A 17,654-nucleotide genomic window follows, 5' to 3' on the forward strand; every position below is an offset into this window, starting at 1 on the left:
TTGAGTAGGGCTCAGGAGCAGATCAGTAGCCAGTATAATTGATGTAGTGTTAGGGTCACATGCTCCCAGTAGCTGGCTCCAGCAGGCAGCCTAGCCATAGAGTTCTGCACTAGCTGCAGCTTCTGAATACTCTTCAAGGGTAGCCCCAAGTAGAGATTATTGCAGTCGTCCAGTCTAAATGTAACTCAGGCATGGATCCCTTTGGCAAGATCTGACTGAACCAGGAATGGACACAACTGATGCACCAGCCAAAGCTGGGCAAAAGCACTCCAAACCACCTCAGCTTCCTGATTTTCTAAGATGACTGATGTGTCAAGCAGCAGTCCAAAACTGTGAACTTGGCTTTTCGAGGGAAGTATAACCCCATCCAAGACAGGAGAGATCTCAAGTGCCTGGTCTACCTTTCAACTAACCCAGAGAACCTCTGCCTTGTCAGGATTAAGTTTCAGCTTGTTCACTCTCATCCAGCCCATTACTGAAAGAGGAGAAAGTGAGGGAGAGAGAAACTAAATGCCCCTGCAGGTCCTTGCAGATTCCCACTTGTTTCTTGTATTTTCCTTTCCAATACTAATAACTTGGAAAAGAGAAACAAACAGAATGACAACGAGTGTTGTGGGCGAAAGAATCCACCAAAATGTCATGTTACACTTTTCACAATTCAAGCTTTAAAGTTACTAGTGGAAAAAGAATCCATGAAGAAAACTATAGAAAGCATGAATTTCACCATAAAAATAGAATATACCTAGGTTTTGTATTTCTAAGTCACTGTGCTTTAAAAGCAACAGTCTAATTACCAGTTTTATGGAAATCGTGCTGTGCTGGCTTTGTGCTAGCAAAAGTATTCTTATCTAGAAATCAGCCACAGAAAGAAAAAAATCTAGCAAAGACTATTGCTTTAGAAATTAGCAACAACTGAAGCTGAGTGAAAAGGAGTATAACAACTATGTTACACAGGGGTACAAAATGTTAATAGCAACAGATTGCGGAGGCTAGCCAGGGAAATTAAGTTGCGTCTTGCATCACATCTTGCATCAGATATGCCAAAAAACAAAATAACCAAGAAAATTCCTGCATCATCTATAGCAAAGCTTCTTAAACTGTGGGTCGTGACCCCATATGGGGTCACGTAACTGAATGTGGGGGTCGCAAAAAATATGTATACCAAAGAATTGTTTTAAAATAAATTTCTTTATGATTTATCATCAGTAAATGTTTGATTTGTATACCTATTTTAAATACCCGGGTCGCACAAAAAAATTTCAAGCGAAAAGGGGTCGTAAGTGGAAAAAGTTTTAAAAGCCCTGATCTATAGAACTTCTTTGATGCGACATTTGTTACTTGTTCATCATGTTTAGGAAATGGGCAGCCCATTCCTGATTTCTGGGGCCGAAAGAGCTCAGGAGGTGCACAAGTGGCCGTGCCTTAGTGAAACAACAGGCAAATATTAACAGAAATACAAGCAAAATTTCAGGAAAATCTAAGCATATTAATTGCTTGGTCTCCAATGGTAGGTGGAATTTGTTTTACATTGTGATTTGCCGGAAAAACTAAACTAAGCAATATTGCTATAAGAAACCAAAAGCTACCTAAATAGGAACTGAAAAACCTTTTGCATCTTGTCTACAGAAACCATTAGGGAATTTGGTACAACAGTTTCTAGTGTCAGGGGAGGGGCTGTGGTTCAGTGGTAGAGCATCGGCTCGGCATGCAGAAGGCCCCAGGTTCAATCACCAGCATCTCCAGTTAAAGGGATTAGGCAAGTAGGTGATGCAAAAGACCTCTGCCTGAGACCCTGGAGAGCCACTGCCGGTCTGAGTAGACAGTACTGACTTTGATGGACCAAGGATCTGATTCAGTATTAAGCAGCTTCATGTGTTCAACAGCAAAGTCACACCTGCCCTCAATAGCAACAGATCTTTCTCCATTTTACATCCTCATGATTTTTACAAATGACAACCAACTAATGTAAGATATTGTCGAAGGCTTTCACGGTCAGAGTTCATTGGTTCTTGTAGGTTATCCGGGCTATGTAACCGTGGTCTTGGAATTTTCTTTCCTGACGTTTCGCCAGCAACTGTGGCAGGCATCTTCAGAGTAGTAACACTGAAGGACAGTGTAAGTTTCCCCATTTCTTCATTTTTTTAATCATTTCTAGGCATGACCTATAGGCCAGCACACTTTCCCCAAGAACTTTGCAAAATACAATGATAACGGAAGATCAAAGGCATCCCAACAGATTTTTTTATCTTTATTTGGATTGAGTCCAGCCTGCTCTACATGGCTCCATAAAAAGTACGCCAAGCTTTATGGAATCAGACCAAGAACACCTGCACCATATGGAGCAAGCCTCAGGCTGACACCATTCCAAACCAAAGACTTTAATAAAATGGCTGTGATGGAACTTAAAGTAAATTAAAACGTCTCCAGAGAATCCAGCGCAGTTTGAAAAGGCTTTGGCAAAAATTGAAAGATGTTGGAGTGTCTTCCTCGTTTCAGTTCCTCCTCTGCACTCTCGGCAGCATTCATGACTTTCAGCTTGGGAAAGGTCATAGCTAATTGTAACTTCAGGAAACACGGTCCCTTAATTGCATTACTTAGCATTTCACTTCCACAGACTGAGATGTAGTCAAGAGGAGTTCAGCAGTAGGTAAAATCAATAGAAATGTAGAAACTTTGGTGGCTTAGTTGTTTGCATTTGAGTACACAGGTCAGCACAAGCAGTATGAAACACTTGCTGGGTTTGCTCCAGAGGCTTATTCCTACTTCTGTATGAAATAAATTTTTATTTTTCACACTAAAGCTATTTATGCAGGGTCAATTTTGATGCTCACTCAAAGCTCTTTTTTTTTAATGTGACCTTTAAAATGCCTATTCAGGGTCCCAATGCAAAAGGAGAAATTCCACCCCCCACACACACTCGCCTGCTCCTTCGCTCCTTTGTTTGCCTAGCCATTGTCAATGGTCGTTTGCATAGCTAAGCCGCGTTTGTGATTTTTCATGGTTCCTTCAGTAAATGCTGCAGTGCGGGGTGGAGCAAATGCAAAAGGTCGTGTTAAAGGGGCTCTTAAGAAATGCAATAATGCTGGTACCTATTGAGGAAGCTCTGGATGGCTGGTCTTTATAATAGTAGGGAGTATTCCAAGCTACTGTGGTCATATCAGCTGAAGTTAAGTAGCCCCACAAATGTCCTCAGCAGAATGCTCCACTGACCTCTTATAGGGAGTGTGTGTGTTAAGTGCCGTCAAGTCGCTTCCGACTCATGGTGACCCTATGAATGAAAGTCCTCCAAAATGTTCTGTCTTTGACAGTCTTGCTCAGATCTTGCAAATTGAGGGCTGTGGCTTCCTTTATTGAGTCAATCCATCTCTTGTTGGGTCTTCCTCTTTTCCTGCTGCCCTCAACCTTTCCTAGCATGACTGTCTTTTCCAGTGACTCTTGTCTTCTGGTGACGGGACCAAAATACGACAGCCTCAGTTTAGTCATTTTAGCTTCTAGGGTCAGTTCAGGCTTGATTTGATCTATAACCCACTGATTTGTTTTTTTTGTTTGTTTTTTGGCAGTCCACGGAATCCGTAACACTCTCCTCCAACACCACATTTCAAAGGAATCTATTTTCTTCCTATCAGCTTTCTTCACTGTCCAGTTTTCACACTCATACATAGTAATAGGGAATACGATGGCATGAATTAATCTAGTCTTGATGGCCAGTGACACATCCTTACACTTCAAAATCTTTTCTAGCTCCTTCATAGCTGCCCTTCCCAGTCTCAATCTCCTTCTGATTTCTTGGCTGCAGTCTCCCTTTTGGTTGATGGTGGAGCCAAGGAATAGAAAGTCTTGAACAATTTCAATTTCCTCATTGTCAACCTTAAAGCTGTGTAATTCTCCTGTAGTCATTACTTTTGTTTTCTTGATGTTCAGCTGTAGGATGACTCCTATAAGTACACATGCAGAAGGGGCACTTTATCTTTAATGGACTCCAAGATCCACTCAGGTTCACCAAAGGCTGGCTTGGGATCAAGCAATGTCTGCAGAGGGTGGCAGCAATGCGGATGGCTGCTTTTGCCTCTTTTTTCTTCTCTACACATGGAAATTTGCCCCTGCATTTATGAGACCCAGGTGGTGGCAAATCATAGAGCAGTAAGGATCCCAATGCTGAGGTTGAGGGCTCAGATGTCAACATGGTAATCAGTATCAATATCAGCCCCGAAGGTATTTTAGATATCGGGGATTTTGATGGTATCAAGGTGGCCATTGGGGTTGATATCACCAGCAACACTTGTTCCCACAGGAGAAGATGGAGGCAGGATTGCAGGTTGTGCCTAGTTTGCCTGGTAAATTTTAGGCCATTTTTACAAGCATCGGTGTTGTGAGCATTTCTAAGGTGGAAGAGGCAGCAATCATGGCTGTCTATAGATAGTAGTTTCCTCCCACGGTCGTGGCACTTTAAAAAGATATTGTTTTTGCCATGAACAAAGGAGAGAAGAGGTGGGGGCAAAGCCCCAAAGGGGGGAAAAAACACTGAATCCCAATGAGGTCACTGTACAAAGGTACACATTAAACCTCCACCCATCTCCTATTGGGAGATATCAATCCATTCACCTGTCTCGTTCACTTTTATGTTTGGATTTTTACTTTCCTGTTCCTTCTCTGAAAGTTTACTGTGCGTGCCTAACAGGATCTCTTTTTTAACACCCAATGGTAAACTGTCCAGATGGGTACCAGTGTCCTCTCCTTCTATTTCAAAGTCATGCAACTGAAACACCCTTTGCATTATTCTGACAGATCTTGATTTGTCCATTTGATCAAGCTGTTGCTTGCAGGTGCATGCCATTACAGCATCTTAATTGTCATTTCATAAGCAAATCTAGCAGCACTCTTTCCTTTGATATACAAGACACGCCTCATATACCATTCAGACAGCATATCTTGGTTAGGACAGTTGTTATGTATTCTATCTGAAGGGTAATCGTTGGAAGCAACAATTGCCATCACACCATGTGACAGACATCAATAGAAATTGTGTGTGGAAGAAAGTTCTTGCAATCTCAGGTCATAGAAAGGACTTGGTCCTCTTTTCACACTCACCTCCTCCAGATCCACAATAGAGAATCTGGCAACTTACAAAGAGGCATCATAAACATTCTAAAAGAGGGCATCAGAGGGAGAAGTATTGTCATTATCAAGATGGGATGTAATTATGAAGCTCTTGTCCATAGGCAAGTTTTTGTCAAACAACATTTCATATGAGTATAAAAGATAAATAAATAAAATGTGTAAGAGCCCCATGGCGCAGAGTGGTAAGCTGCAGTACTGCAGTCAAAAGCTCTGCTTACGACCTGAGTTTGATCCCGACAGAAGTCAGTTTCAGGTAGCCGGCTCAAGGCTGACTTGGCCTTCCATCCTTCCGAGGTAGGCAAAATGAGCACCCAGCTTGCTGGGGGTGAAGGGTAGACAACTGGGGAAGGCAATGGCAAACCACCCCATATACATAGTCTGCCTAGTAAACATCGGGATGTGACATCACCCCATGGGTCAGGAATGACCCAGTGCTTTACCTTTTACCTTTACCTTTTAAAATAAAATGTGCCCAACTTAAGTAATAAAGGGAGCGGAAGTGGTTTAAAGAGCAGCAGAAAGAAAGATCATTCTGAACTCTAATTTCAGCCCAGTACTCGTCTTCCTTGTCTGTATTTCTCCTTGACGTTCTTTTGTTTTTTAACCTGCGCTTTAGCCAGCACATTTGCTGCTCCTATGACATTTTAGAAATTTATTTGTGAAGGCTTAGTTGGCTGCCTGCTTTGCCCCTTTTAAAAAATACCAGAATTTTCATCTTTAAAAGTCTGAATAAGATGTAACAAAACTACAGCGCACCATGAGTCAAGCATTGCCATGAGTCACTGTTATTTTACAAAGAAAAAGGACAATTACTGCACAGTCTCCCATAACAACAATAAAAAGAACCCCTTGACAGCAGAGACAAATAAAATTGCTCGCATTAAAGTCCAATAATCATGAATACATCATTGCCACATAAATAGCTTTTGTTCTTAAATTCAACATGGCTTTGATTTCCTGAGTTAATTCGTGTTGTTGCCTCTCCTGATCCAGTAAAGAATTTGTGAGAGACAATTATTTTCAAGCGCAGAATTACTCAATTAGGTGAATTTCAAGGACACAACGCTTCTGGAATTAAGGACCGAAAATGAATGGATTGAAAATGGTGAGAAGTGTAAAGTTGGAAGTGGGGGAGCTTGGAAAACAAACTTTCCCTTGTTCAAAATGCCTCATCCGAATTGCCCAGACTCTTTCAAATTCAGGTTTGGCTCACAATGGGATTAGCGTCTGTCAGCCTTCCTGGCCAATCCCCCTACCCCTCTTTGTACAAGCATGATTTATTAAACACCCTTTCATTTAAAACACATATTTTTTTATGAGGGTTTTAGGACTGGAAATGAAAATGGAGTGGGATGCAAAGTAGCGTGTGAATGGGAAAAGCTTCCTTTGCACACACAAACGTTTAAGAAATTTGTACTTTGCTGGGGGGCAGAGGAAAGTGAATAACTTGGGAGCACATAACATTTGTATCCTGCCTTTCCTCAAAAGATATCTAGGTAGCGTATGTCGGATTATCCCAATTTATAGGAAGCTGACAGGAAGAAAGTAGATTCCTTTGAAATGAAGAGTTGGAGAAGAGTGTTACGGATACCATGGACTGCCAAAAAAACAAATCAGTGGATTATAGATCAAACCAAGCCTGAACTGACCTAGAAGCTAAAATGACTAAACTGAGGCTGTCATATTTTGGTCACATTATAAGAAGACAAGAGTCACTAGATAAGACAATCATGCTAGGAAACGTTGAAGGCAGCAGTAAAAGAAGAAGACCCAACAAGAGATGGATTGACTCTATAAAGGAACCCACGGCCCTCTGTTTGCAGGATCTGAGCAAGGCTGTTAAGTATAGGATGTTTTGGAGGACGTTGATTCATAGGGTCACCATGAGTCGGCAGCAACTTGATGGTACTTACACACATGTGTGTGTGTTGTAGTGGTTAAGGTATAATGGTTAACCAAGGTTCAAATCCCCACTCACGCCATGGAAGCTTGGGGTTGACCTTGGGCCCGTCACAACACTCTCAGCCCTGACCCTGGCTAGTATTTGGATGGGAGACCTCCAAGGAATGCCAGAGTCATGGCACAGAAACAGGCAATGGCAAACCACCTCCAAACATCCTGAAAACCCTATGGAGTCGCCATAAGTCAGCTGTGACTTGACAGGAAAAGAAAAAAAACCCTGTGATAGGTTATACTGAGAAAGTGTATGATAGGTTTGGAGTCGTCCAGTGAGCTTCATGGTTCAGCAAGAATTTGAATCCAGATCTCTTTGGTCCAAATCTAGCATTTTATCCACTATACCACCTGATTTCTTGGCTACCTAAACATCTGCTTGGCTTACACAAATTGAGAGTCATGTATATGTGGTGAAGGAAGAAGAAGAAGAGTTGGTTTTTATATGCCGATTTTCTCTACCTTTTAAGGAGAATCAAACTGGTTTATAATCTCCTTCCCTTCCTTTCCCCACAACACATATCTTGTGAGGTAGGTGGGGCTGCGAGAGTTCTGAGAGAACTGTGACTAGCCCAAGGTCACCCAGCAGGCTTCATGTGTAGAAGTGGGGAAACCAACCCGATTCACCAGATTAGAGTCCACCACTCATGTGGAGGAGTGAGGAATCAAACCCGGTTCTCCACATTAGAGTCCACCGCTCCTAACCACTTCACCACGCTGGAATGGGATGGATCCTTCTCTCTGCACTCCGTGATGTGTGGGAATTAATAGAATCACTCAGAAGCAGGTGCAGAAGCAGACATATGACATCAGTACCTTAAAAGAGCAGCAGGTAATTGACAGGTGGGCAGGGGAACTGAGAGCTGGCAGAGGAATGAGCTCTAACTTAGGGTCTGGCAACCCTAACAGGCAACCACAGGTGACCCTTCAAGGCTCAATAGAAGGAGCCGTTTTGGACCTTTACAACCAAGAATGGCTTAGGCCAAAATTACCTCAAGGATAGGGCTGCCAGCCACCAGGTACTAGCTGGAGATCTCCTGCTATTATGACTGATCTCCAGCTGATAGAGATCAGTTCCCCTGGAGAAAATGGCCACTTTGGCTATTGGATTCTATGGAATTGAAGTCCCTCCCCTCCCCAAACCCTGCCCTCCTCAGGCTCCGCCCCAAAAACCTCCCACTGGTGGCGAAGAGGGACCTGGCAACCCTACTCAAGGACCGTGTCCACTTGCACCAAACCAGTCTGAGAACTGAGGTTGACTACGGAAACTTCCATCAGGAACCACCATTGACAAAGGTTTGGCTGGCGGAAACTTAAGGGAGGATTTTTTGGCTCCAGTAGGACTTGAAAAGTAGGACATGACTTGGTCACGTCATGAGACGACAAGAGTCACTGGAAAAGATAGTCATGCTAGGAAAAGTTGAGGGCAGCAGGAAAAGAGGAAGACCCAACAAGAGATGGATTGACTCAGTAAAGGAAGCCACAGCCTTCAATTTGCAAGATCTGAGCAAGGCTGTCAAAGGCAGGACATTTTGGAGGACTTTCATTCTTAGGGTCGCCATGAGTCGGAAGCGACTTGACAGCACTTAACACACACACAGAGGACTTGAAAATAGCTACTTCCCTAAAGGCCTTCTGAATGGGTTTGGGGACCCGCCTTTTCTGGAAAGCCTTGTTGTCAGATCAATAAGAAATGCTGAGGCAGCAGAGTGGAACTATTAGAATATTGTATTTTATTGATTTAATATTATTTCGTTAATTTCTATTGTACGGGGGGGGGGGTTACTGTTTTTAACTGAATTTTACCGTATCATCAGCCTTTTAATTTTTTTTCTTGCATTTTACTGAGTTGTAAACTGCCTTGGGGACTTGTAGTTGAAAGGTGGTATGGAAATAAATGAACCAATTAACTTTCTTCTGTTAAAAACAGAAGACTGGACCACGCTGATCTTTATCTCGTTCAGCAAGGAGGACATGTGGCCTTCTGTTCAGGAACTTTTGAAAAAGGCACACTTGCACATTTCCTAGTGAAAACAAACTAATTGTTCCAAAAACATTTGCAAACTCCTCATCTGAACATGAAGTGTTTCCTGCTTCTTTCAAAGTCAAAAAGGTATCCAGGAATTGCTACAAATGTGACCATGAAGTCTAGTGAAATCATATGTGAGAAGAAGTCTTCAACAATTTGAAATAAGATTGCTCCAGCTGAGAGGGTGGGGAGACAGCCTGTGTGCATTTTTTAAGAGGATCCATTAGAGGAGACAAGAGGCAGCGGTCTGATAGGGTTTCAAAGTTTCTATCATGCAAGCATCTGCTCTCACCTTCACGGAATAAATTGAACCTGAGCACAGAGTTCACCTTGCATGAGATCAAGGTTCAATAGGAATATTTTCCCCAGTCCTAGTTACACTGTAGATCTTCAAAGACTGTAGCATAAATATTGATGAGTTCCTACGCAGCTCTTCAAAACTTTGCTCCTGTCTGTTTTATTTCAGAGTCTTAAAAAAAAAAAAACCAGCAAAAATGACTCCAATAAAAGCATGCCAAGAACTACTATGACTTCTGCAACGAAAAGATATGCAATTGCCAATGGGGGAAATGCATTGCACCATTCAATTACACTAGGGAAAACCTATGAAACAAGTTTGGGAAGGCACAGATGAGAAATAGATGCATATTTTAGGTGCAGTTTCAAAGAATATATGGCCACTTGGATCTTCAGTTCACTAGCCAATAAAGAAAGTGCTTGGGATAACAATTTATGAAATCCTTCACTAGTATGCCAAATTTCTGGACATTATGCTTATCCCCCTGGTGGTAACTCATTGGAATTATTTCCAGGGAAACAGGAATCTGGAAATCATACATAATGAATTACTGGCCAAGAAATTCCCAGGCATTCTCGGTCAGTACTAATGATGGCACAATCTACTGAAGCTGCCTCCACATTCCAGTGTAGCTACTTAAATAGAAATTCAGAACACTAATTTCAAAACCCAAAGGTATAGCTATATAAAAGGTTACTAGCTCCAGGTTGGGAAATCCGTGGAGATTTTTGGGATGGAGTCTGAGGAGGGTTAAATTTGGAGAGGGGAGGAACTTCAGTGCCATAGAGTCCAATTGCCAAAGTGGCCATTTTCTCCAGGGGAACTGATTTCTATAGCCTGCAGATCAGTGGTAATAGTGGACGATCTCCAGCCACCACCTGGAGGTTGGCAACCTTAGCTATATAGGAAATGTCTGCTCCCATTTCTTTCCTTAACATAGATTGCACAGTGGTCATTCACAGTTTTTCACCCACCTGTGTGTTTCCTGACACCCACTTCCTTCTTAAGGATAAAATCAAAAGGGTCTTGAATGGAACAGAATAAAACAGAGAGCTTTGGGTTCTCCTTTCCAACTTACTGACCAGTAGGGTTGCCAGTTTTGGATTTGGAAATGCCTGGAGATTTTTGGGGTAGAGCCTGAAGAGGTCGGGTTTGGGGAGGGGAGGGACTTCAATGGCATGGACTCCAATTGCCAAAGTGGCCATTTTGTCCAGGTGGACTGATCTCTATCTGCTGGAGATCAGTTGTAATAGCAGGAGATCTCCAGCTAGTACCTGGAGGTTGGCAACCCAACTGACCAGTGAAGTGCTGAGCCCATCCCAGGCAGTCAAGTTACAGCTGTACAACTGCAGCTTGTCTATAAACATAGGCTTGCTTATGTCTCTGAGTTCTGGCCACATGGGGAGCATGTGTCGGAAACTGAACCCAAACTGTGACTGTTCCCCAAAAGCAAAGAGCCAGGCCTCATTCACAGTACCGTTCTAAACTGGTTGTTATCCATTGTTGGCCCGATTTCAATTAAAGCGAAATTAGGATGGAGGTTTTATACAGCATATTTAAATCCGTTAATGAGCCATGTCTGAAGGGCTCTTGCCATTTCATGCAGTGCTGCATTTTCTCCCCACCTTTTTTGCAGAGCGTTCTTTTCCATCTTTTTTTTTTTGGGGGGGGACATTCTAATTTTTGCACTTCAGCACTAGATCAATATAGCAATTCAGTGCTTGCAGCTGTTATCTGAATGCTATAAAAAAGTAGGTGTACTTATCAACAATTGTGCAACCCTAAGGAAATAATCTCAGTACACAGCCACCAACGTTTTTCACTCTTTAGTATGGTTCCTTTGAAATAATTTTCTTTACCTTACATTCTGTTTTAACGTCAACATGTGTACAACAACAAAGTTATAGGTTCTGAAAGATAAAATAATTAGATTTACCGTGAAGCTTCACCATACATCAAACACTAATCAGAACGTTATAACAATAATGAGCACCCCCCCAGAAAAGTCCATTAGATAAACTTATTAGATCAGACATTAGTATAGGAAGACAAGTACAACCTATAGTAAAGGGACATTATTCCTGTGGTCAGTGTGTCCAATGTCATTTATCTTTACCTGTGAAGGAATTTGTATGCCAACAAACAGGCTTTCGTTTTGTGTTAAAGTCATTCACTAACTGTGATTCTAGGGGCATAATTTATATCACTAAATGTGTTTGTAATTTAATTTATGTTGGGAAAACCCTTAGATCATTAAAATATAGGGTGGAAGAACATCGCTCCAGAATAAGAAATAAAGTTTTAGATGCACCCATAGTTCCCCATTTTCTTGAACAAGGACATAGGGACACAGATTTACAGTTCTTTGCAATTTGGCAGTTACAGAAGGGCCCTTATATCAATGCAGAAAGAATCTTATGTCAACAGGAGGCAAGGTTCATCCACCTGCTCCACTCTATCCATCCTCATGGATTGAATTCAGCTTTAGATTTGCCTAGTTATTTGTAGCGAATTATGAACTATCATTAATATGTAAAATTCAATATTGGAGACTCATGTAGAAATCCTTTTGGTCCCGTTTGAAATTGTACTTATTCTATGAACTTCTTTGGATGACACATCCTGGCATCTTCTCGCTGTGGCCCTTGCCTCAGACATCTTCTGTCCAGCTACCTACAAGCACAAGAAAGTCTATTATGGACAGTATATATTGATGTACCTGACTTACAGGACATTCAGATTCTTTATTGAATTTAATATTATGCTGGACTGATATTGCAATTTTGTATGTGAAAATTTGTACGTGTATCTTCTTGATTATCGTTTGTATATATGCTCACTTTTTGCACTTACCTGCATCTTTATAAATTTATTTCTTAATTATACTATTTTGTGCTGTTTGGATCTCTTCCACTACCTGGAGGTTGGCAACCCTAATTGGTCTAGTGCTATAGTGCAAAAGTTAGAATGTTTTTTAAAAGCCAAAATAAAACATGCTGCAAAAAATGGTGGGAGGAAGGCATTAGTTTCAGGAGCGCTACAAATGAACAATACACGGCAGTGATTTAGAAGCACAAAGAAGACTGAAAACGGAAGAAAGGAGTTTTGAGGGGGGCGGGATCGCTCAGCCCTGCTTCGCGAACAGGACTCAAGGGGCTTCGTATGAAACGGTTTTTCAAAAATCTGTTAGCAGCTTGGAGCCCAATCGGTTGTGTCTGAATTGACACAAAAATCCCTTAACAACCAGCTTCTAAAACAGATTATAAAGGCCATACAAAAGGCGGCCTGCTCTTACCCACATGACAGCCATTTTGTGATTGTCTCTACCTCCCCCATGGCAGCCAATCACAAATTTTCAAAAGTGCCTGCAGATTCAACAAGGCCAGGGACTTCTGTTGTACAATGCATGCATGAAATTCCCTACTTCCCTAAAGGACAGCACATATCCTTCATATGCAGTTACCATTATTCATGTTTAACAGTGCCCTAGAGATCTAACATCCAACTACTATAGTTTTACAAGTGAATTTTGCTGAAGTTCTTAGAATAGCACTAAACGAATTAAATAAATAAATAAAGCCCAAAAAATCCAGCTTGAAAAAACACTCATGCTAATCTAGCTGCCAGAGCTGTAGATTGTATACACATAAATGTGCGTGCGCACATAAATAAGCCAAATGGCAAAAAAAATGGCAAGGTATTCCCAAGGGATTTGTGGGGGGGTTGAATTTTCATGATGGTTAAGTTTCAAAGCAAAAAGTGCCTTCTCAAAGTGTGTGAGAAGATCTACCAAGAAAAATCCTTAACCATCAACAAAAATGGCGATGCAAAAGCATAGTTCTACTGTGCTACTAATTTAATGCAGTGGGGGTTTTTTAATTGAAAAAACATTGGACATATTCTTTTTCTGCCCTGTGACTGTCAAAAGATGTGTGCATTAATGCACATTAAGATATTTTTTGAAGCCACTTACTATGTGCTGATGCACATCAATTCCTGGCTTTAAAAACAAAACACTGCAAAACAAAAAGACCCATTACTGTGCATACATTAAGAGACCATTTCAAATGTGTTGCTATGCACTAATTTGCATGCTCTTCCACATTATAAGACTCATAAGCCCATTCCAGTATACTAATGCACAAAAAACTTGTTAAACCCTGATGCTGTTCAATGATTTTCACAATAAATGTGCACTCAACTTTTTTGCATACAAATGCCTCCCTTTATTACAGCCACAGATTCACCCCATGAACCCTTACATGCCTTTTTGGTGCCTCTTTTAAAAAAATATATCATTGCAAATGGGAGATTTTGACAAGGAGTGCAAAACTCATTCCTCCTCCAGGCTGGCTCAGAACTAATTCCATGAGTCCGAAAGAGGGTTTTGGAAAGGTTTTACCTCTGATAGCCCCATGCCACAATGGGCAAAAAAGCATGGTCGCGTTAGCCTCCTTTATTCCCTGTTTCAGCCAGGATTTGGCCAGGATCGAACGCACATTTGGCGAAACACGTGTTCGATCCTGGCTGAATCCTGGCTGAAACAGGGAATAAAGGAGGCTAACAGCCCATTCCCGAGAATGGGGCTGAAAGTAGATCAGAGGCGGTGTGATCTCGCCACCGGCGTAAATGTGTGTAATCGCACGATTACATGCATTAATGCAGGCGGCGAGGCCAGTCCCACCGGTGGCCGAGTGCCGCGGGACTGCACCTTCCCCCTCCACTGGCGTGGTCTCTCTGTGGTGCCGGCAATGGCGTGGAGAGGCCACGCCGGCACAGGGGGGCATTCTGGGGGTGGGCAGGTGGGAGGAGCCGCCGCTTGGTCGGCTTCCTAGCCACTTTCAGCCACTTGTGCTGGTGGCCGGAACAGTGTTGCCGCGCCTGCTATTTAGCAGGCACAGCATCGCTGTTTTCAATGGGGTGAAAAGCCCCAGTTAAACACAAAAAAAGCCACGAAAAGGCTTCTTTTGTTGTTGTTTAACGACATTGGGGAAACAGCTTAGGAAGAGGCACCGCTGTCCCCATACGCCTCAGCTCAGGAATGGGCTGTAAAGCGACCACGCGTTTTCGCCCAATGTCTTTCAAACTGGGGGTGGGGGGAAGGGTTAGGGGAAAAAACAGTTTTAAAACTGGGGCACAGAAGTTTGCTATTTAAGAAAAAAAGTTTCACTGGGAAATCTAATTCTCTCTTTGGGTCTCATCCAAATTCTACAATATGGAATTAAATGTGTGTGTGTGGAGGGAGGGGAAATCAGCCTTTGCAGACTGCTATAAGAGATGCAATGAGGTGTCTTGAATTATCTTTATTTTAATGGAAGAGGAGGAGGAGGTTTCATCATTCAACCGCAAGACTTTTGTCTGTATCTGATCAGGGGCATCAATAATCTAAATGTCTCTAATCAAAGTCAGAGACAGAAGAAACGGTGTCTTTTAATTCAACAGTGTGCATATTCCTGTCGACTGATCACATCCATGCGTTTCCATTATAGCTGCTGTTAAGAGCTACTGCTAAGCCAGAATAATGACTCCTGCACATGACTGGGAATAAAGCAAAAGCAAAATTTATCTGTGTGATTTTTCTGCCCTAAAAAATGAGTGCCAATTTGGTTAGAATTTCATGGAAAATAGTAAAAATCATCTTGAAGTCATTTCATTTAATCCTTTTTCTTTGTTTTACTCTATCCTATTCGGTGTTATCACAGCCAGCATGCCATAATGGTTACAATGTCAGAATACGATCTGGGAGACCCAGGTTTGAATCTCTGTTCAACCATGAAGCTCACTGGGGGACCTTGGATCAGTCATTCTCTCGCAGCCTAACCTACATCACAAGGTTGTGGGGCAGGTGAAACAGAAGAGGAGAGACTGATGGAGCTCCTTGTAGGAAGGACCTGTGGGCCTGAGTCCCTTGTAGAAATGGTGAATAAATAAATGTTCCAGTCTCCAAAGAAGCATAAGCACCTGATTTAACTTGGACATATTAATAATCATTTTTCAGCATTTCTCAGAAGGCTGCAGCTCACTTTATCCATGAGAAACCTGAATATGCCAACCTGTGGTTCTACAAGTTGTGCTAGAGTGTTAACCGTGGGAGTCAACTCTTATAGGTCAGTTTATGGTGCAGCAACACAGTTTGGGATTTACTGTTGCAGTGGGTAGGGTTGCCAGGTCCCTCTTCACCACCAGCGGGAGGTTTTTGGGGTGGAGCCTGAGGAGGGTGGGGTTTGGGGAGGGACTTCAATGCCATAGAGTCCAGTAGCCAAAGCAGCCATTTTCTCCAGGTGAACTGATCTCTATCGGCTGGAGATCAGTTGTAATAGCAGGAGATCTCCAGCTAGTACCAGACAAAGAAGGAGGAGGAGGAGGAGGAGGAGGTTTTATATGCCAACTTTCTCTACCAGTTAAGGAAGAATCAAGCCACCTTAAAATCACCTTCCCTTCCTCTCCCCTCAACAGACACCCTGTGAGGTAGGTGAGGCTGAGAGAGTATGACTAGCCCAAGGTCACCCAGCTGGCTTCATGTGTGTAGGAGTGGGGGAACAAATCCAGTTCACCAGATTAGCGTCCACTGCTCATGTGGAGGAGTGGGAAATCAAACCCGGTTCTCCAGATCAGAGTCCACTGCTCTTAACCACTACACCATGCTGGCTCAACTGGAGGTTGGGAACCCCAGCAGTGGGTGAGATCCTGATCTAGGAATGAAAAAATGGGTTGGATCCAAACATCTTTTACATCATTGAAAAAGGAAGGGGGTCCTCTTTGACCACCAAAAAGCTGTGCTAGGGATCATGAGAATTGCATGGGGAACCTATGGAATGTGGACTGTAGTAAAAAGGGGAACTGGGTGAGACCTGAGGTCCCTTTCACACCACAATTTGTATCCCAATTTTTATTTATTTTATTTATGTATTCAATTCATTTGTATCCTGCCTTTCTTCCCAATGGGGATCCAAAGTGGCTTACAACAGTCTCCTCTCTTAGATTTTATTATCACATCAACCCTGTGAGATAGATTAGACTAAGAGACTATGATTGGTTTAAGGTTACCCAGCAAGCGTTCATGGCATGAGTGGGGATTTGAACCCAGGTCTTCCAGATATTAAGTTGACACTCTTAACCACTACACTACACTGGTTCTCTGTTTATCTGTTGCTGCCTGGCATTCATCACATGTGAGGTGGAAATGGTGGGGGTTGAGATTTCAGAAAGCATTTAAAACCATTTTGTAAGCGGCTGTAAATTGCTATTTCCGTATCAGACCGCTGCACAGTTTGAGTGTGCTGCTCAGAGATTTTTTCCACACCCAGTATTGCAAAAAGGTCAAAGATTTCCCCGTCACCCAATTCAGTTTGCCACTTGAAGCCATGTTTGTTTCCCTCTCAGGAGACAGATTGCAAGACACCTGCTGTGACTGGAATTTAGTTGTTGATGAGCCTATTTGTCATTGTGCAGAAATGTCTGTTTCTATAGCTGAAGAAACATGGCCAAAAAAAGGGGGGGCTGTTTTGAGAAAGGGAGTTGACCACTTTAAAAGCATTGGTTGCCAACTCTGCTTTGGGAAATTCCTGGAGATTTGGGGATTGACGGCTGGGAAGGGCAGGGGTTTTAGCAGGAGAAGGGACCTCTTCAGGGTCTAATGCCATAGTCCACCCTCCAAAGTAGCCATTTTCTCTATATGTGTGTGTTAAGTGCCGTCAAGCTGCTTCCGACTCATGGCGACCCTATGAATGAAAGTCCTCCAAAATGTCCAATCCTTGACAGCCTTGCTCAGATCTTGCAAATTGAAGGCTGTGGCTTCCTTTATTGAGTCAATCCATCTCTTGTTGTGTCTTCCTCTTTTCCTGCTGCCCTCAACTTTTCCTAGCATTACTGTCTTTTCCAGTGACTCTTGTCGTCTCATGACGGGACCAAAATACGACAGCCTCAGTTTAGTCATTTTAGCTTCTAGGGTCAGTTCAGGCTTGATTTGATCTATAACCCACTGATTTGGTTTTTTTGGCAGTCCACGGTATCCATAATATTCACCTCCAACACCACATTTCAAAGGAATCTATTTTCTTCCTATCAGCTTTTTTCACTGTCCAGCTTTCACACCCATACCTAATAATAGGGAATACAATGGCATGAATTAATCTAGACTTGGTGGCCAGTGACACATCCTTACACTTCAAAATCTTTTCTAGCTCCATTTTCTCTAGGGGAACTGATCTCTGAAAAACCCAAATTAAGGCTGGGGGGGCAGGGTTACATATAAAT

The sequence above is a fragment of the Euleptes europaea genome, chromosome 8, assembly GCF_029931775.1.
Source record: "Euleptes europaea isolate rEulEur1 chromosome 8, rEulEur1.hap1, whole genome shotgun sequence".
Lineage (NCBI taxonomy): Eukaryota > Metazoa > Chordata > Lepidosauria > Squamata > Sphaerodactylidae > Euleptes > Euleptes europaea.